The sequence below is a fragment of the Canis lupus genome, unplaced genomic scaffold (genome assembly GCF_048164855.1).
Source record: "Canis lupus baileyi unplaced genomic scaffold, mCanLup2.hap1 Scaffold_353, whole genome shotgun sequence".
Classification (NCBI taxonomy): domain Eukaryota; kingdom Metazoa; phylum Chordata; class Mammalia; order Carnivora; family Canidae; genus Canis; species Canis lupus.
Window position 1 is genome coordinate 1,481 of NW_027326572.1, and position 21,954 is coordinate 23,434.

The 21,954-nt window shown below is 39.8% G+C and overlaps 2 long non-coding RNA genes across 2 annotated transcripts; one reads left to right on the forward strand and one right to left on the reverse strand.

Annotated features, from left to right (window-relative positions):
• Positions 1–6,625: 6,625 nt before the first annotated feature.
• Positions 6,626–17,134, reverse strand: LOC140629908 (uncharacterized). Its single transcript, XR_012027705.1, has 3 exons — positions 16,377–17,134; positions 8,491–8,630; positions 6,626–6,755 (listed from the first exon to the last, which is right to left on the reverse strand). It is a non-coding gene; the product is annotated as an uncharacterized lncRNA (long non-coding RNA).
• Positions 16,326–17,326, forward strand: LOC140629907 (uncharacterized). Its single transcript, XR_012027704.1, has 2 exons — positions 16,326–16,747; positions 17,089–17,326. It is a non-coding gene; the product is annotated as an uncharacterized lncRNA (long non-coding RNA).
• Positions 17,327–21,954: the final 4,628 nt, after the last annotated feature.

Consider the following 21,954-nt stretch of genomic DNA (forward strand, 5'->3'; position numbering starts at 1 on the left):
CAGTTAAAAAAGAGAAAGCAACCTAAAAAATATCAAACTAGTTATACATATATGTATGTTAAAGTGCTTAGGACTAAAGTATACTGATGACTTTAATTTACCTTGAAACATATCAAGAAAATAAGATAGAACAGTGGATAGCTAGTCAGATGTAATAAACCAAATATACCAAAAAGCTAATTCTGAGTATATGGGTGCTTGCAACACAACTCTTTTCAACTACTGTTTGTATATGAACATCTTCATAATAAAATGTAAGAAGTAAAAAATTTCAACACTTCCAGAAAGGAACATGGGAGGAAGAGGAAAAAAGAAAGGGCATAGGGAGGGAAAGAAGGGGGACAAAACATGTTAAACAGGAGCTAAAATAAAAGGATAAACTTGGGGAAAAAAGTTAATTCCAGACCTCTTGTAGACACTCCAATCATTCACTGTTTTATATTAGAAGAATGTGCCTAGCGGTGGGTGCCTGGGTGGCTCAGTCAGTTAAGCATCCTACTCTTGGTTTAGCTCAGCTGTGATCTCAGGGTAATGAGATGGAATCTCACGTCAGGCTCTGCACTCAGCGTGGAGTCTTAAGATTCTCTCTCTCCCCCTCTCCCCCGTTCTCACCCTCAAGCATGCTCTGTTACTAAAATTAAAAAAATAAATCTTTAATAAAAAAGAAAAAAAGAAGGGATCCCTGGGTGGCGCAGTGGTTTGGCGCCTGCCTTTGGCCCAGGGCGCAAACCTGGATATCCGGGATCGAATCCCATGTCGGGCTCCCGGTGCATGGAGCCTGCTTCTCCCTCTGCCTGTGTCTCTGCCTCTCTCTCTCTCTCTCTCTCTCGCTCTCTGTGGGACTATCATAAATAAATAAAAATTAAAAAAAAAAAAAGAAAAAAAAAGAAAAAAGAAAAAAGAAGAAGAAATAGAATGTGCCTGGTTCAAGATGTTTCAGACAGAAAACAGAGCATACAACAATGTCACAGTGCACGACACACCTAATCCAGGGACTCTGGATATAGTATCTTTCCAAAAGGGGTGTGGGATTAAAAGTAATAGGGCAGGGGGAAAACAATCACCAATAACAGATCTACGAGCAGCAATATTTAAACTTGAAAAGTGTCTAAGAATTGCCTATGCTTCCTTAACGTACACAAGTTATAGACACAGAAAAATTCGGCCCAACTCTATTAAACTATCTTACAAAATATTAGTGAGAAAACACTTGAGTTGACAACTTTCACTAAAGATTATAAGAATAGTTATTAATTGGGATCCCTGGGTGGCGCAGCGGTTTGGCGCCTGCCTTCAGCCGGGGGCGCTATCCTGGAGACCCGGGATCGAATCCCACGTCAGGCTCCTGGTGCATGGAACCTGCTTCTCCCTCTGCCTATATCTCTGCCTCTCTCTCTCTCTCTATCATAAATAAATAAAAATTAAAAAAAAAAGAATAGTAATTAATCATAACATCTTGCTATAGGTAACAGTCTGGAGTTTCCACATATTTTTATATTTTCATTTTATATTGTTTCACCCACATATTTCTAAAATGTAAGTCAAGGGTCACTGGCTGGCTCGGTCAGTAGAGCATGTATCTCTTGATCTCAGGATCATGAGTTCCAGCCCCATGTTGTGTGTGGAGCCTACTTTAAAAATACACACACAAAAAATAAATAAATAAAATTAAAAAATAAAAATACATATACAGGGCAGCCCAGGTGGCTCAGCGGTTTATCGCCACCTTCACCCCAGGGCCTGATCCTGGAGACCTGGGATTGAGTCCCACACTGGGCTTCTTACATGGAGCTTGCTTCTCCCTCTGCCTGTGTCTGTCTAGTCTGTCTGTCTGTCTCTCTCTGTGTCTCTCATGAATAAATAAAATCTTAAAAAAAAAAAACATATACATAGATAAAAAAAAAAAATTAGGGATGCCTGGGTGGCTCAGCGGTTGAGCATCTGCCTTCGGCCCACAGCATGATCCTGGGGTCCGGGATCGAGTCAACATTGGGCTTTCTGCATGGAACCTGATTCTCCCTCTGCCTATGTCTCTGCCTCTCTCTCTCTCGGTCTCTCATGAATAAATAAATAAAATCTTTAAAAAATAAAATAAGGGGATCCCTGGGTGGCTCAGTGGTTTAGCGCCTGCCTTTGGCCCAGGGCGCGATCCTGGAGTCCCGGGATCGAGTCCCACATCAGGCTCCCGGCATGGAGCCTGCTTCTCCCTCCTCCTGTGTCTCTGCCTCTCTCTCTCTCTCTTTCTCATAAAATAAATAAATAAATAAATAAATAAATCTTTGAAAATAAAAATAAAATAAAATAAAATGTAAAGTCATATTAGGTAAATACCAATTACTAATTTATTCAGACTTAAATGTTCTCACCTTAAGTACTATGACTCAAATATTCTTTGCATTTCTCTTCTGTGCTATCATCTGTATTAATCCTAACGGGGCCATTTAGACATAACTTCTGAAAACAGATCTGATGTGCTTAACAGCTGTTTAGCAAGTACAGTACTGCAATACTAGCCTATCATATTAATGAAATACAAAGCATTTTAAATCAGAACTTAAAATATTTTTTACCTTTGTGACTACTCTAGCCCAGAAAATTACTTTAAATATGTGATTAAAGGGATCCCTGGGTGGCGCAGCGGTTTGGCGCCTGCCTTTGGCCCAGGGCGCGATCCTGGAGACCCGGGATCGAATCCCACGTCGGGCTCCCGGTGCACGGAGCCTGCTTCTCCCTCTGCCTGTGTCTCTGAGCCTCTCTCTCTCTCTGTGACTATCATGAATAAATAAATAAAATCTTTAATAAAAAAAAAAAAAAAAAAAAAATAAATATGTGATTAAAAAGATCCCTAAAAAAAAAAAAAAAAAAGGTCCCTAAATATAGGGATCCCTGGGTGGCGCAGTGGTTTGGCGCCTGTCTTTGGCCCAGGGCGCGATCCTGGAGACCCGGGATCGAATCCCACGTCGGACTCCCGGTGCGTGGAGCCTGCTTCTCCCTCTGCCTATGTCTCTGCCTCTCTCTCTCTCACTGTGTGTCTATCATAAATAGATGATAGATAGATAGATAGATAGATAGATAGATAGATAGATAGATAGATAGATAAATTTAAAAAGATCCTAAATACAAATTCAAGTAGGATAGGAAACTTGCCAGGGTGACCTCTGGCAAGTGTCAAGAATCTGTAAAACTTGTGAAATCAAAGGGAAACAGCAAAAACAACTGACGGTTTGAAGTTGAACAAGGTTAGTGCACCCTACCCTACAACAAATATTAGTGACATCCACCACCCAACTATCAGGTTGAAAAAAAGTCTTGCCAAGAAAAGCAGCATTACTAATTCTCTTCCTCTGAATCTTCTCCATTCATTTGACTTATAATGGGCTAAGCTACTTTCCTCCTCTTTGTTTCTAATTTTTAAGTAAACTCCATGTCACACATAGGGCTTGAACTCACAACCTAGAAATCGAGTTGCATGTTCCACTGATTGAGCCAGCCAGGCACCCCAGAGCTAAGCTACTTTCACAGTGAATACGTTGACAGCTTGTCCATGCAAGCCAAATGTTTTTCATTCTATCCGCCACTCATAAAATTTGGAAAAATATAATGAAATATAATTTTTTAAATCATCCTTATGCCCACCACCCAAAGATAAAAATTATTAATATAGTCTACTAGTCTTTTCTTGTTTTAACAGTTGTTCCATACTATAATTTCAGGTCCTTTTCTCAGTTGATCAGGAGCAGACATCTTCCAGCTTTGTAACTTATGCAGAATATATGATGAGTAAAGGTTATCACTTCCTGAATACAACCTATGTCCTTTCTAATTACTTACAACCATCCTGAAAAGTATCATACTCCATGTCACTTTTGAATATTTATTTGTGAGAGAGCACAACGAGCAGAGGGGAAAGGGAGAAGTAGACTCCCCACTGAGCAGGGAGCCCAATGCAGGGGATACCATGATCTGAGGCTAAGGCAGACATACAAACAACTGAGCCACCCAAGCACCTCTCTATGTCACACTTTAAAAAACTGGAGTTTTTATCTCTCCACATAATACTAAAGAAACATCACTTTAATCAAAATGACAAAATTGATCACCAGAAGGGGCACACCTGGGTGGCTCAGTCAGTTAAGCATCTGCCTTCAGCTCAGGTTATGATCCCACGGTCCTGAGATCAAGCCCCACATCAGGCTCTTTGCTCAGCAGGGGGCCTGCTTCTCCCTCTTCCTCTGCTTGTATCTCCCCCTGCTTGTGTGCTGTCAAATAAATAAAATCTTAAAAAAAAAAAAAAAAAAAGATTGATCACGAGTATATATACAATAAAACCTATATCCTAAACATGATATGATGCATCAAGAAGATATCATCACTTCTGCGGTATTTCTACCAAAACTACATAAACCTGGGGTGCCCAGGCACCCAGGCTCAACTGGTTGGGTATCAGACTCGGCTCAGGTCGTAATCTCAGAGTCATGAGATCGAGCCTCATAACAGGCTCCCCACTCAGTGGAGGAGTCTGCTTTGAAATCCTCTCCCTCTGGCCCTCCCCCAATTTGCACTTGCTATCTCTCTCTAAAATAAGTAAATCTTCAAAAGTGCATAATCCCATTATAATCATGAGGAATATTTCAGACAAGCTAAAATTGGTAGATATTCTACAAAGTAACTGACCCATATTCTTTAAATAGGTCAATGTTATGAAACAGAGGAAAGGAAGTTCCACATTAAAAATGACTGAGGAGAACTGACATCTGGATACAATGGATGATAATGGACTTAATTAGCTAAAAAGGACATTATTGAGACAATTGGGAAAATAGTAATAGTCTGTAGATTACATGAGTTGATTTCCTGATTTTTAATAACTGTTCTGTAATTATGTCCTTGAAAAAAAAATACGGGAAGTATTCAGATGTGGTATTTACCGTATCTACAACTTACTCTTAAAAGGTTCTAAGGAAAAGCTGTATGTAGTTTCTTCTTTATAGGAAGGAGAAAAATATAAACATGGTAAAAATGTTAATATCTGGGAGATCTGGATTAAAGGATATTTAGGAATGAATATCCTTTGAAACTTTGTACTACTATCCTTTGTACTACTCTTGAAACTTTCTCTAACTCTCAAAGCATGTTTTTTGGGGTTTTTTTTTTAAGTGAGGTTAAAACACACAAGTAATTCAACTAATTAGTAAAGTGACAAACCTACTTTATTCAGAATCTAAGAGCTCATAGTCTTCTCCCTTATATCCCTCTACTTTGATAGAAGTGTCCTGAGATAAACTACCTTTGGACATTTAAAATTGGGCAATAAACATCTTACAAAATAAAACCTTACCCCCACCCTCGGTTTAAGATTGCTTCCTTAGGAAATACTTCTCAGAATGGGATTAATGGATAAATGAACATGTATAATTTTATTCATACTGCTTTTATGATAAATTCTCAACATACTTTTTTATAAAGGAAAATTAGAAATCTAAGGTCTAAGAATCAGTGAGCAGTTTTTCATCTAATTACATAAAATGAGGGACACCTGGGTGGCTCAGCAGTTGGGCAGCTGCCTTGGGCTCAAATTGTGATCCCGGGATCCAGGATCAAGTCCTGCATCAGGCTCCTGTGAAGAGCCTGCTTCTCCTTCTGTCTGTTTCTTTGCCTCTCTCTCTCTCATGAATAAATAAACCTTAAAAAAAATAAAAAATTTAAAAATAATTACATAAAATGAGCCATCCCCAAAGGGCTTATGGAAAAACTAATATTGACAACAGCCATTAGAAGGGAAGAGAGAGCCCTCCGTCCTCCAGTCTGGAGAGACTGATTCACTGGAAATCAGTCCAATGACTCTACTTGGGTGGGAGATGGAAACAATTTACATTTCCAACATTTACTTTGGCATGCCTTTAAAAGATTTCATTTTTTTAAGATTTTATTTTGTTTTGTTTTTAAGATTTTATTTATTTATTCATGAGACACAGAGAGAGAGAGAGAGAGGCAGAGACACAGGTGGAGGGAGAAGCAGGCTCCATGCAGAGAGCCCGACATGGGACTCAATACCAGGTCTCCAGGATCATGCCCTGGGCTGAAGGCAAGTGCTAAACCGCTGAGCCACCCAGACTGCTCGTTCTTAAGATTTTATTGTGAAGCAATCTCTACACCCAATGTGGGACTCAAACATACAATCTCAAGATCAGGAGTTGCACGCTCCATCAACTGAGCCACCCAGGCACCCCTAAAAAGATTACACTTTTAATCTTGACTGATTTGATAAATAACAAAATGTCATTTAAATTTGTGTCTATTTAAAAAATAAATAAAATAAAAAATAAATTTGTATCTATTTGATTATAAGCAGGGTTGCACCTATGATTACTCATAACTTATATTTCTTCTGTGATAAGAAAATCTTTCATGAATAACCTCTTAAGCATTCACCTACAAAGGGAGGACCTAGTACAAAAGTCCCAATTTTTCCAACAAGAGACTCTTCTCAGTTGTGAATAATTATCTATTGGGATAAATGTAGTTAAGAACAAGCACTGAATAGCAGAATGTAAGTCTATTAATAGAAGTAAAACACAAAGCTAACCTTTTTCTTTTTTAAAGATTTTATTTATTGGGCAGCCCCGGTGGCGCAGCGGTTTAGTGCCACCTGCAGCCCGGGGTGTGATCCTGGAGATCCAGGATCAAGTCCCATGTCAGGCTCCCTGCATGGAGACTGCTTCTCTCTCTGCCGATGTCTCTCCCTCTCTCTCTTTCTGAATAAATAAATAAATAAATCTTAAAAAATAAATTAACTTAAAAAAAAAAAAAAGATTTTATTTATTTATTTATGAGAGACACAGAGAGAGAGGCAGAGACATAGGCGGTGGAAAGAGAAGCAGGTTCCATGCAAGGAGACCGATGTGGGACTTGATCCCAGGAATCTGGGATAACACCCTGAGCCAAAGGCATAAGCTCAACCGCTGTGTCACCCAGGTGTCCCAGTACAAAGCTAACCTTATACTGAAAAATGTAAGGCAACAATCAAGTAAAGTCTACTTTCTGTGTCCCTTAACATCAGCAGGGCACTTGGTTATGACTGATTATAACAGAGTACTTGTAATTAGCTACCAATGTATAGTCAAATCATCAATCTGAAATTTATGATGGGCCTCTGAAAAAAGGTTTATAAATCTACTCAATAACAATGGATAAAATGTTAAATTTTGTACCAAGTACTATACTTAACATTTTACTTAAATTATACAACTTCATTTAAAATAACAATATAAACAAATTCATACAGAGAGACTATTTGTTTTCTTAAGATTTTTTTTTTTTTTATTTTAGGGGGGGAAGGAGAGGGAAAGAATCTCAAGCAGATCCCCCACTAAGCACAGAGAAAAAATCAGGGCTCAATTCTATGACCCTGAGATCATTACCTAACACAAAATCAAGAGTCAGACACTTAACCAACTGAGCCATCAAGGCTTCCTAGAAGGAGGGACTATTTAACATTAAATATTTTATACAGGGCAGCCCGGGTGGCTCAGCAGTTTAGAGCCACCTGCAGCCCAGGAAGTGATCCTGGAGACCTGGGATCGAGCCCCACGTCAGGCTCCCTGCATGGGGCCTGCTCTCCCTCTGCCTGTGTTTCTGCCTCTCTCTGTGTTTTAAATAAATAAATAAATAAATAAATAAATAAATAAATAAATAAATAAATAAATCTTTTTAAAAACTAAATAAATAAAAAATAAGTATTTTATGCAGGGCAGCCGTGATGGCTCAGCGGTTTGGCACCGCCTTCGGCCCAGGGTATGACCCTGGAGACCCGGGATCAAGTCCCACATCAGGCTCCCTGCATGGAGCCTGCTTCTCACTCTGTCTCTCTCATGAATAAACAAAATCTTAAAAAAAAAAATATATATATATATATATATACATATATATATATTATACAAATGGACCTTGTTAATTAAAAGTCATCTTAATATTTAAAAGACTCTCCCCAGCTAATAATGCTTGAAAGAAATGGCAGCTTTTTGTAAGTCTCTTATAATTCAGCTATTTCTCTACTTCAGAGAATTACTTGTCCATATAGTCTGGATTTTCATACTACATTCAGGTACATACCTAGATTAATAATAAAGAAAAGGGGGGGCACCTGGCTGGCTCAATCTGGTAGAATATGTGACTCTTCATCTCAGGGCTCTAAGTTCAAGCCCCATATTGGGAGTAGAAATAACTTAAAAATCCTTAAAAAAAAAAAAAAAAAAAAAAAAAAAAGAAAAGAAAAAGGGAAAAAAAAGCAGATGCTAATAGGTAAAAGGAAAAAGTTCACACTCAGATAAGGAACAACAACCAACAGTATCTGGATCAATGATATTTTTCTTTCCCAGGAAATACAATCTACTTAAAAAAAAAAGTTCAAAATCCAAAGATATCCTACAAAGGAGAATTATGTGCTCCCTAATTAACTCTACACAAAACAAGAGTTCCATAAAAACTTACCTGTACTACTTGTTTCTGTACTTGTGTTGCCTGTGTCGCTGAAATCTGTGTTTTTTCCCGAGCACCTCGGGAACGGTCACTGCTCACCGAAGTCATCATATACAGTATATACAAAATAACGTATGTACAAAATAGAAAATCTGCAAGAAAGCAAGCATGATAGTAAGCAAAACATCCAAATCATAGTAAAAGGCAAGGATAAAATTCAGAGATAACAAGGAAACATGAGATAGAACATAAGTTCTCTAAAACACAAATTCTCAAGAAACGATCCATTATCCATTAAGATTTTACATTTTCCTAGCAACAATTCAGTCAATTTTTACTAACGCAATCTACAGGTCTATGGTTTAAGGGGGTGCCTGGGTGGCTCAGTTGGTTAAGCATCTGCCTTCGGCTCAGGTCATGATCCCGGGATGGAGCCCCACCATCAGACTGGACTCCCTGCTCAGTGGGGAGTCTGCCTCTCCCTCTCCTGCTCCACTTGCTTGTGCTTTCTCTCTGTATCAAATAAAGAAAAATCTTTAAAAATAATAATAAAATAAAAACATATAAGTCTATAGTCGGGGCACCTGGCTGGCTCAGTCAGGAGGGCATACAACTCGATCTCAGGGTGTGAGTTCAAGTTCCATGTTGGGAGCAGAGATTACTAAAAAAATGAAATCTCAAAGGCACCTGGATGACTCAGACAGTTAAGCATCTGCCTTTGGCTCAAGTCATGATCCCAGGGTCCTAGGATCAAACTCCCTGCTCAGTGAGGAGTCTGCCTCTTCCTCTCCATCTGTCTCTACCCCAGTTAATGCTCTTACTCTTTCTCTCTCAAATAAAAAAAATCAAACCAAATCAAACCAATCAAAACCTTAAACCAAAGGGGGCCTTGGTGGTACAGCTGGTTAAGCACCTCAGTTTTTATTTCAGCTCAGCTCCTGATCTCAGGTCAAGCCCCACGTAGGACTCTACCCTCAGTGCAGAGTCAGCTTAAGACTCTCTCCCCACCTCCACCCACAATCTCACTTGTGCTCTAAAACAAAATAAATCTTTAAAAAAGAAACTTAGGACAGCCCAGGTGGCTCATGGGTTTAGCGCAGCCTTCAGCCCAGGGTGTGATCCTGGAGACCCAGTATTGAGCTCCACGTCAGGCTCCCTGCATGGAGCCTGCTTCTTCCTCTGCCTCTGCACCCCCAATTCAAGTTCTCTTTCTCACTAAAATCTTTATAAATAAATAAAAATTAAATTAAATTTTGTAGAGAATGCAGAGAACTGTAACCCTTAAATACTACTGGTAGAAATGGAAAATGGAACAGTCACTGTGGAAAACAGTATAGCAACCTCAAAAAAAAAAAAAAAAAAAAAAAAAAAACCTATCTCATCCAGTAAATTCCACTTGAGTATATACCCAAAAAACTGAGAGCAGGGTCTCGACAAAGTATTTGTATACTCCTGTTCATTGCACTATTATACACAACAGCTAAAAAGTGGAAGCAACCAAGTTTCTACCAAGATGAAGAGATAACCAAAATGTAATATATACATGAAAGAGGCTAAGTAATATTCTATGGTTTAACTTTTTTTTTTTTTTAGTTCTTACTTTAAGTAGGCTCCATGCCCAATGTGCACAATCCTGAGATCAAGAGTCCCATGATCAACCAACTAAGCCAGCCAGGCACCCCTATTATTCCACTTTTTTTTTTTTTTAAGATTTTATTTATTTATTCATGATAGTCACACAGAGAGAGAGAGAGCGGCAGAGACACAGGCAGAGGGAGAAGCAGGCTCCATGCAGGGAGCCCGACGTGGGACTCGATCCCGGGTCTCCAGGATTGCGCCCTGGTCCAAAGGCAGCGCCAAACCGCTGCGCCACCCAGGGATTATTCCACCACCCCCCTATTATTCCACCTTAAGAAAGAAGAAAATTCTGTTTTTTAAATAGGCTCCATACTAACATGGGGCTTGAACTCATGACCCCAAGTTCAAGAGTCTCATGCTCCACAGGCTGAGCCAGCCAGGCACCCCCAAAAAGAAGAAAATTCTAACACATGCTACCTATGGATAAACTACAGGGACATTATGCTAAGTAAAATAAGCCAGTCACAAAAGGACAGATACTCCATGACTCTACTTGTATCAGTTACCTACAACAGTCAAATTCAAACATTTATTTATGAGAAAGGGTAAGAGTGAGTGGTGAGGAGGGACAGAAGGAGAGGAAGAGATTCTCAAGCCGACTCCCACAATAGTCAAATTCATAGTCAAGGGGCACCTGGTGGCAGATGAGTGGAGCAATCGTTTAAGCATCCAACTCTTGGTTTTGGCTCAGGGTCCTAGGAATAAGCCCACATAAGGCTCCACACACAGTGCAAAGTCTGCATGGGATGTTCTCTCTCTTCGTCCTATGCCCCCCACCCCACCCCACTGTCTGTCTGTCTCTGTCTCACAAATAAACAAATATTTAGAAAAAGAAACAAAAAACAAGCAATCAAACTCGGAAATTCTACATAGACCATTAAAATGTAATACAGGGAGTCCTAACTGCTTATTTCCTGGGCTACAGAGCCTACAAATCAAACTAGGTACTATATTATGAAATATATATTGTCTTCATAATCCTAAACTAGGAAAACAGTCACAAGAGAGCAGGCTGGAAGAGACAAAAATCTATGAAAATAAGACACACAGAATCAAGCCCCAAAGTCCATCTGTAATATACCTTACCATCTCCCTAACTTTCCATGACAGTCATATACACTCAGAAAAATAGCTATGTTGAACAACATTACTTAAAGTGACATGAAGTAAAATCTTTTACATTTCAAAACTTTTACATCACTCAATGGAATGTCCACTGGAACTCTTGAAACTAGGTCACTAGTGACCAAAACCTCAATAGTGGTAAGGAGAGACAGCTGGGTGGCTCAGCGGTTGAGCGTCTGCCTTCGGCTCAGGGTGTGATCCCGGAATCCCACATCGGGCTCCCTGGAGGGAAACCTGCTTCTCCCTCTGCCTGTGTCTCTACTGCTCTCTATGTCTCTAATGAACAAATAAATAAAATCTTAAAAAAAAAAAAAAAAAAATAGGGGATCCCTGGGTGGCGCAGCGGTTTGGCGCCTGCCTTTGGCCCAGGGCGCGATCCTGGAGATCCGGGATCGAATCCCACGTCGGGCTCCCGGTGCATGGAGCCTGCTTCTCCCTCTGCCTGTGTCTCTGCCTCTCTCTCTCTCACTGTGTGCCTATCATAAATAAATTAAAAAAAAATTAAAAAAAAAATAGTGGGGAGGAAAAAGTCAAGATGACTGGGGAAGAGAGACAGCAAACTAAGCATACTTGAAAGAGGTGATAGCTAAAAGATACAGAGCATCAAAGCAGAGCTTTGCAAGGATGAACACTGAGCAAGTCTAACACATGGTAAGCCCCTTGAGGACAGTGTTTATTTCTGTCCTATCACCGTCATTCTTCTAGGGCCTAATATAGGATACACACACAATTTAATTAATATATATTTACTTAATAAAAGAGACCTAGGGGCACCTACCTGTATGGCTAAGTCTGGGGAACATGAAAGTCTTATTTTCAGGGTCATGAGTCTGTGCCTCATGTTGCGTATAGAGATTACTTAAAAAAAATAAAGAAACTTAAAGAAAAAGAGAGTGAGGGACACCTGGGTGGCTCAGTGGTTGAGCACCTGTCTGCCTTTGGCCCAGGGCATGATACTGGAGTCCTGGGATCAAGTCCCACATCAGGCTCCCTGCACGGAGCCTGCTTCTCTCTCTGCCTATCTCTGACTCTGTGTCTCTCATGAATAAGTATGTAAAATCTCTATTTAAAAAAAAAAAAGGAGAGAGAGAGAGAGACACCTATGCATAGGCTAAAGAGAAGATAACTGAGAGGTAATACACGGAAACAGCAGTGGTGGAAAATGATCCCCTTGGGCAAGATGAATCCCTCCCCAAGTCCAGCAGAATGAAGAAAAGGAGAAGCATAACAGCAGCTAAATTTTTATGATTAGGAGAGACATCAATACAGTGTGTTGTATCAGTCTTTTTTTTAGTAAAATGGACAAAAACATCTGCAGAGAAGAGAATACCAGATGGAAGGTGGGTAGAGGAATGTTAAGAAAACAGCAAAGGTTTGTGACAGCTGCTAAGGTTGAGTATAAGAGGAAAACAATAGAAAACAGATAAAAAGAATTGAAGAGTGACACAGAGGACCTCAACTGAAAGCAGAAATCATGAATATATAGTGGCATTAATCTACATGTTACCACAAAAGCAAATTGAATGTCAGAAACTCTGGATCACAACTTAAACGTATAATCAAAGATGTAGGTTAAGAAACCAATTCCTTAAAAAAAAAAAAAAAAAAAGAGGGATCCCTGGGTGGCGCAGCGGTTTAGCGCCTGCCTTTGGCCCAGGGCGCGATCCTGGAGATCCGGGATCGAGTCCCACGTCAGGCTCCCGGTGCATGGAGCCTGCTTCTCTCTCTGCCTGTGTCTCTGCCTCTCTCTCTCTCTCACTGTGTGCCTATCATGAATAAATAAAAATTAAAAAAAATATAAAAAAAAAAAAAAAAGAAAAGAAAAAAGAAAAAAATCAATTCCTTGTTGAAATACCCCACAAAATAAAAGAATTTGGATTTTAAACAAAAGAGAGTCCAGGGAGGCCTGGGTGGCTCAGTGGTTGAACATCTGCCTTTGCTCAGGTCATGATCCTGGGATCTAGTCCCACATCAGGCTCACTATAGGGAGTCTGCTTCTCCCTCTGCCTATGTGTCTGCCTCTCTCTGTCTCTCATGAAAATGAATAAAATCTTTAAAAAAAAAAAGTCTATTTCCTCAAGACACATATATTACATCAGCAATGAAAAGCTGCTCACATCTATCTCTAGATGTGATAGGGGCCTGGGGCAGCCTGGGTGGCTTAGCGGTTTAGCGCCACCTTCAGCCCAGGGCCTGATCCTGGGGACCCGGCTGGGATCGAGTCCCATGTCGGGTTCCCTGCATGGAGCCTGCTTCTCCCTCTGCCTGTGTCTCTGCCTCCCTCTCTCCTGAGCATGGAGCCATCTCACAACACTCAGATGAAGACCAGAGCCAAAATCAAGAGTCAGACGCTTAAACAACTGAGCCACCAGGAGCCCCAAAACTTACTGTATGCCTCTCACAATCAGTACACATTTTGAATCATTTTTCTGAGTTTAACCATTTTGATGTTTTGTTGGTCTGGTTTATTGCTTTGGTCATATTAAACAGAAGAAGGTTAACTGTTTTGCCATGAGTATTTTTAGAGCTTTTCCTGAGTTTAATGTTCTCCAGTACGAATAAATACACATGAATATACTTTTTTAAACTATAAAGTACCATAGACATGTTAAAACATAATAGTATCTCTGAAGTAAAGGCATTACTTATTTCTAAAATCACCTCTGAGCATTATATAATTCTATCTTAAGTATCTGAAGTTAAATGAGTGCCTGGGTGGCTCAGTCGGGTAAGCATCTTGCCTTCAGCTCAGGTCATGATCCCGGGGTCCCGGGATCGAGCCCCAAATGGGGCTCCCTGCTCAGTGGAGGTTGTCTGCTTCACCCTATTCCTCTGTGCTCTCTCTCTCTCGCTTTTACTTTCTCAAATAAAATATTTTTTAAAAAATGAACATCCAATCAAAATCTGAGTGGTGCTCCTGGAGTAAAACTAAATAGTAATTTTTAGTTTACTTAGATTTCCAAACAGTTGCTTTTCTTCTGAATTATGTGACCCTTTCCTCATTCATCTTTTGAACTATTTATTCATCTATGCTCTCATTTATTAAAAATAAACTAGGTATATTAAATATAACAAAATGAGAGTTTCTTCTTACAGGAGTGCCATCTGGTGATAAAAGTCTGCATGTACGGAAATAAACTTAGGTTAAACTGAATGGATGCTAAGATGGAGTTTTTTGACTTATGAAAAAAGGACTTTAGGGATCCCTAGGTGGCGCAGCGGTTTGGCGCCTGCCTTCGGCCTAGGGCGCGATCCTGGAGACCCGGGATCGAATCCCACATCGGGCTCCCAGTGCATGGAGCCTGCTTCTCCCTCTGCCTGTGTCTCTGCCTCTCTCTCTCTCTGTGACTATCATAAATAAATAAAAATTAAAAAAAAAAAAACAAAAAAACAAAAAAAAAAAAGGACTTTAAATCTTAACAGCCTTAAAAATAAATAAATAAATAAATAAATAAATAAATAAATAAATAAATAAATAAATAAATAAATCTTAACAGCCTTGCCATTATAGCCGAATATTTTGATATAATGTACCTGGATCCTCATTTGTCAATCAGGAAAACCATAAACTTTATGTTTCACACTATTACAATTTTACTAATTCATTGCCTCAGTATAAACATTAAAAGTTTATATCTTCACATTCTAATCATCAATCCTCAATCTATATTCAATATATGTGATTAGGGTATAAACAATGTCCCCAGTTCCATGGCTGAACAAGAATTATATTGCTTTGCGAAACATGAAAGGTACATTGCTTACTTTACGTTTACATATTGTTATTTGGAAATAATCATTTTTCTCCTTTAATTAAGCTTTACTGCTCTGGGTTATATATACATCAACTGTTACAACAAAAGACTTTTGGCAGAAATATTACAAATGATCTTAAAAAAAAAAAAGAAATATTACAAATAAAATCCTTCCCCAAAAAATTAAAAGAAAAAAAATGATGGGCTCAAGTTCATGCTTCTAAAGACTGAAATGTCAGAACTGCTGTATTTCTGTTCATAAAAATGTCTGAGGAGTCTTGAGTAGCTCAGTCGGTTAAGCATTTGACTCTTGACTTCAGCTCAGGTCATGATCTCAGGATCGGTGAAACTGAGTCCAGCATCAGGTTCTGTGCTCAGCAGGGAGTATGCTTGAGATTCTCTCCCTATACCCACCCCCCCACTCACTTGCCCTCTCAAATAAATAAATAAATCTTTATTATTTTCTTTTTCAAGATTTTGCTTACTTATTTGACAAAGAAAGGAAGAAAGAGCATAAGCAGGCAGAGCAGCAGGCAGAAGGAAAGTGAGAAGCAGGCTCCCCGCGGAGCAGAGAGCCTGACATGGAGGTTGATCCCAGGACCCCATGACCATGACCCAAGCTGAAAGCAGATGCTTAAATGACTAAACTCAGGCACACCAATAAATAAAAAAAAATTTTTTAAAGTCTCGGGGCACCTAGCTGGCTGTTGGTAGAGCATGCTACTCTCAATCTCAGAGTCACAAGTTCAAGCCCCACAGTGGGTTTAATTTACTTTTTAAAATCTTTAAAAATACTAATTTTAAAAATCTTACTTAATGCTTAAGATATCCAGCAAGAAAACTCCAAAGATGATACTGAGAGTTTACAGAGCAAGCATAAGGTTAAAAAAAAAAAAAAAAAAAAAAAAAGCTACTGACATCCTACGGAAAAACAGAGCCAGGGGCACCTGGTGGCTCTGACTCAGTGGGTTGGGCATCTGCCTTCTGCTCAGGTCATGATCCCAGGGTCCTGGGACTGAGCCCTGAGTTAGGCCCCTAGCTCAGCAGGAGAATCTGGTTCTCCCACCACCTCTGCACCTCCCCCCTGCTAATGCTCGCGCGCTCTCTCTCTCTCTCTCTCGTTCACTCACTCTTCCTCGAAATTTTTGAAGAAAAAAGAAAAACAGAGGCCAGAAAATACCTTAATAGATGTTATAATTCAACAAGTGTTCTTATATTAATTCTATATAAAACTTCTGAAGACCGTGAATTCACAAATCAAAGTAACAGCTAAGTTATCAAAATAATTATCAACACCCTTAAAAACTGTTACCATCAACAAATTGTTAAAATTAATAAGGCAAGGAAGCTAAACTATAAAAAGCTACAACTTTAACATACTGTCACACAGGGAAATTCTATGTCCTTTCTTCTGGACACAGAGTTATGTGTAGTAAATAGAAATGCTTCGGCAATAAGCGCCCAGTTGCCAGACCAAAGGAATCCAGTTTACACTTGTGTTCCATCCCCTCTATCACTCTCCACCCACAAGAACTACTACCCTCAAACAGGTTCCAAGAGAATTCTTAGAATAGAAACAGACAAGAGCAAAAGATTCTAAAAATAATACAGTAGAAATTCAAACATAAATATCTCAGGTTCTTGAAGTGAAGGAAACACCAGGTTATTTCAATCTATTCAACCAAATTTTAAAACTCATATTTACCTAGCCTCATCCAGAGTAAATTAAAGATAGGATAGATTAATAGCAGGTAAGAAGCGCTACATTTTTTGACCTCTAAAAACACTATCAGCAAAATACCATATAAAGCTTTATCTCAAGTGCAGGAATAGTCTAAATTACTTGTTATATAAGGAAAGTAAGCCAGGAGAATAAACTAACTTGATTAAACTACAGACTTTCTCTTTAAAAGGGCTATTTTTAGAAAATGTTTTATTAACTGCTATTTTTTTCAAGGACTTTTTTAAAGATAAGATTACTTCAGTGAAACTGGCATTTTCAAGTGACTCTAGAGTTTAGAATAAACTGAAAATAGTTAACAACAGCCACTTGCACTTTTACCGAAGCATTTTTTCTTTTTTTCTCCCCCAGAACATGTTTTCAACACATGCTGAGAACTATGAAGATTTTGCTGAAAGCACCAACCACCAAAGTGGTCTTATCACTTTATTTAAGCTAGTATTACCAAGTGTCAGCACTGGAAGATAGCTCTAAAACCAGGAGGCTCACACAATGAGGTATCTCATCTACTGCATTAAAAAAAAAAAAAAAATCTACATTCCAGAAACAGCAAAAATGAATGTCTCTTTTTCAAAGAGAATGTAATTATCTCAGACAACATGAATTAGTCAGCTAAGAGCTCAACTACTAAAAACAGACTATACAATTTATGTTCAAGAAGCAAGTCTCCATCAAGAATGCTCAGAGATACTCTTCACTCAGTCCTGAAATCAGAGGTGTTGGGACTATCTTAGGGAGGAACAGGGGTCCTTCATCTACATTAAAGATTTGACTCACTCATTTCACAAAAGCCTAAACTCTTAAGTAAAATAGTAACAGCAGGAAACACTTACTGTTTACTATGTGCCAGATACTATTGAAGACCTTTATATACACAGAATTAAGTCATTAACCTTCCCAACAACACTCAGGTACGTACTAATTACTTGCATTTTATAGACAGGAAGGTGAGATATACAGATTCGCAGCTAGCCAGGGGTAAAGCCAAGATTCAATCCCAGGTCATCTGGCTCCACAGCCACTACACTTTGCTGCAAAACCAGTGGTTCAATTGTAGATATACAAGATTCTACTTAGCTTCCTCTTCTTTGAAGTACGTAACTAGGGGATCCCTGGGTGGCTCAGCAGTTTAGCACCTGCCTTCAGCCCAGGGCGTGATCCTGGAGTCCCGGGATTGAGTCCCACATCAGGCTCCCTGCATGGAGCCTGCTTCTCCCTCTGCCTGGGTCTCTGCCTCTCTCTCTGTGTGTGTCTCTCATGAATAAATAAATAAAATTGAAAGAAGAAAAAGAGAACAAAACTAGTGTCAACATCACCTACATAGCTCATACTTGATATGATGGATCTGGTTCTGGGTCAGAATCTCAACTATCTCCACCACCTTTCAGATACCCACAGGTGCTCCCTTAGCTCTATACTGTTAGTTTTTTGTTTTTTTGTTTTTTTTTTTAAAGATTTTATTTATTTATTCATCATAGTCACAGAGAGAGAGAGAGGCAGAGACACAGACAGAGGGAGAAGCAGGCTCCATGCAGGGAGCCCGACGTGGGATTCGATCCCGGGTCTCCAGGATCGCGCCCTGGGCCAAAGGCAGGCGCCAAACCGCTGCGCCACCCAGGGATCCCCCTATACTGTTAGTTTTTATTATCAGTTCTGTTTCATTATTTCTATTTAACTTAAAATTTGTGTTCTTGCTTTTCGTATTAAGAAAATACCCATTGTGGGGATCCCTGGGTGGCTCAGCGGTTTAACGCTTGCCTTCAGCCCAGGGCATGGTCCTGGGATCCTGGGATCGAGTCCCACATCAGGCTCCCTTTATGGAGCCTGCTTCTCCCTCTACCTGTGTCTCTACCTCACTCTCTGTGTGTGTCTCTCATGAATAAATAAATGAAATCTTTTTTAAAAAATTAATAATTAAATTTAATTTAATAAAAAAGAGGGACGTCTGGGTGGCTCAGCGGTTGGGCAGCTGCCTTCAGCTTCGGTCGTGATCCCAGGATCTGGGATCAAGTCCCAAATTGGGCTCCTGAGAAGAGCCTGCTTCTCCCTCTGCCTATGTCTCTGCCTCTGTCTCTCATGAATAAATAAATAAATCTTAAAAAAAATAAAAATAAAATCTTAAAAAAAAAAAAAAAAAAGAATTTCAACGGATTTGGGAGGCCCAGAGCAGTCAACAAGAGGAACTCTACATCCCCAATCCAAGAGACCATAAAGCAGGCTAGGGTGCCAAAAAACTCTAGTATGAGACCCAACTCCATGCAACTAAACTGCTTGTGCCCTGCATGCCAGGAGCTGACCAAGCTAATACTTTTATTCTCCACAGCTGCTGAGGGCAGGGTCAAGCCTCAAGCAGCTGGTGAACAAGGTTTACTCCCCTACACCCAAGCTTCACTGACAGAGGAGCACAATATGCTCTGCTGTTCTGTGCATATAATCTGCCCATGAAAAAGATAAATGCTTGTGAACTCTGAACAACTACAGGACATCAGAAATTATTTGTTAAGTCCTATTTCCTCTTTCAGGTTACCTAAGGTCAAGGAGGAAAAAGTATGTATCTGTCCTATTCCTACACTGCTAAATTCTTGGCTCTGAACCCTGTTTTTCACCCAGAACCCCAGCTCAGCAGCTACCTTATTGCTATCTCTTGAAAACTCATTATTCATGATCAGTCTTAACCCCTTCTTTTAATAGCCCTTTCTCTCTCCTCCCAAAAAGGGAGGAAGGGACTATGCTACATAAGATTTCACAAGACCTATCAGGTTATAAATATACTATACTCTTAAAAAAAAATCCTATACTCTTAATTTACATTACATTCAAACAAGCACCCCCCCAAATGTCAAGATGATACCTTCCTTTAGAGGGCTACTACTCCACAGCCAAGAGAGTAAAGGGTCTATTTTATAAAGTAAAAATAAATTTTAATTATAAGACCAACTACAGGGACACCTAGGTGACTAAGTGGTTGAGCATCTGCCTTTGGCTCAGCATGATCCCATGGTCCGGGGATCAAGTCCCACATTGGGCTCCCTGCAAGAGCCTATTTCTCCCTCTGTCTCCGTCTCTGCCTCTGTCTCTCATGAATGAATGAATGAATGAATGAATGAATGAATAAATAAATAAATAAATAAAATCTTTAAAAAAAAAAAACTATAACCAGATTAAATAGAATTTCTATAAATCATCCCTTTACCAGAACAAAATATTGATGCCTTCCTCATAAATTCAGTAGTAATTCTTATTGAACACAGACACATACAAACTCACTTTTTTCTTGCTCTATTTAGATTCTGTTTACCTTCTTATGGATTATTCTCTGGTCTTCCCCCCATCCCACCCAAATTTGTACCTCACCCATATACACAATGGCACAGCTACAATCTGCTTTCTGTTTTCAATTTCCACTTTTGAAATCTTCCAAGCTCCTCACAAGGCTCTAACAACATAGAATTATTGGATGGTATTATCTCCTGCCATGTTCTAATCCTGTAGTTGCACAGTGGGCCTTAGAAACCAATAAAATGTCAAAACAAGTTAGGAAGGGAAAAAAAAAAAAAAAAGTTAAGAAATCCAAAAAAGCCGCTAGTCCATGAAATACTAGAAAGTCTCAACCCAGGTTTGTCAGCATCCTTAGTAGCTAAATACGCCATTCTACCCATGCCTAAATGTTAACAGGACTATCTCGAGAAGCATCAGCATTTCTAATTATCAAAGAAAGTTAAAGAATCTCGGAACAGGGCAGCCCTGATGGCTCAGCAGTTTGGCGCCACCTTCAGCCCGGGGTGTGATCCTGGAGACCCGGGATCGAGTCCCACATCAGGATCCCTGCATGGAGCCTGCTTCTCCCTCTGCCTGTGTCTCTGCCTCTCTCTGTCATGATTAAATAAATAAAATCTTAAAAAAAAAAAAAAAAAGAATCTCGGAACAGTAGATCACTATCCATCACCACCCCTGACTGCACAGCTCAATCACTTGGGCAACTTCTAAAAAATGAAACCAAAATAAATACAAATAAAAATAAAAATAAATTTAAAATAAATAAATAAAATAAACAAACAATGAAACCAGGTTCTATTAAAATCAGAGCAGGTTCTATTAAAATCAGAGCTGTTCAGAATAGGACCCAGCTATCAATGGTCTTTTTTTAAAGTTCTCCCACGGGGACGCCTGGGTGGCTCAGCAGTTTAGCGTCTGCCTTCCACTCAGGGCATGATCCTGAAGTCCCAGATCAAGTCCCACATAGGGCTCCCTGCATGGATCCTGTTTCTCCCTCCGCCTATGTCTCTGCCTCTGTGTCTCTCTCATAAATAATAAAATCTTTTAGGGATCCCTGGGTGGCGCAGCGGTTTGGCGCCTGCCTTTGGCCCAGGGCGCGATCCTGGAGACCCGGGATCGAATCCCACGTCGGGCTCCCGGTGCATGGAGCCTGCTTCTCCCTCTGCCTGTGTCTCTGCCTCTCTCGCTCTCGCTCTCTCTCTCTCTCTCTCTCTCTCTGTGACTATCATAAAAAAAGAATAAAAAATAAATAAAAAAAAAATAAAATCTTTTAAAAAATTAAAAAATAGGGATCCCTGGGTGGCGCAGCGGTTTGGTGCCTGCCTTTGGCCCGGGGCGCGATCTTGGAGACCCGGGATCGAATCCCACGTCGGGCTCCCGGTGCATGGAGCCTGCTTCTCCCTCTGCCTGTGTCTCTACCTCTCTCTCTCTCTCTGTGACTATCATAAATAAATAAAAATTAAAAAAATATATATATATTAAAAAATAAAGTTTTCCCAGTAGTTCCTAGAAAGTTGAACAAAGAATTACCATATGACCAAGCAATTCCACTTCTAGGTATATACCCAAGGGAATTGAAAACGTTTGCCCAGAAATGTGCACACGAACGTTCGTAGCAGCATTATGACAAAAAGTAGAAACCCAAATGTCCATCAACTGACAAATGGATAAACAAAGTGAGGTATATCCATACAACAGAATATTATTCAAGTAGTAAAAGGAACAAAGTTCTGGTGTGCCTGGCTGGCTGAGTCGGTGGAGCATCTGACTCGATCTGGCGTGGTAGATTGAAGCCCCATAGTGGGTGTAGACTGAACCCTGCACGGGGACCCTACACTGGGTGGAGAATCTCTCTGCCCTTCCCCACCATGCACATGCACTCTCTAATGAGTGAAAAAATGTTTTAAAAACTCTTTTTAGGGGGATCCCTGGGTAGCTAAG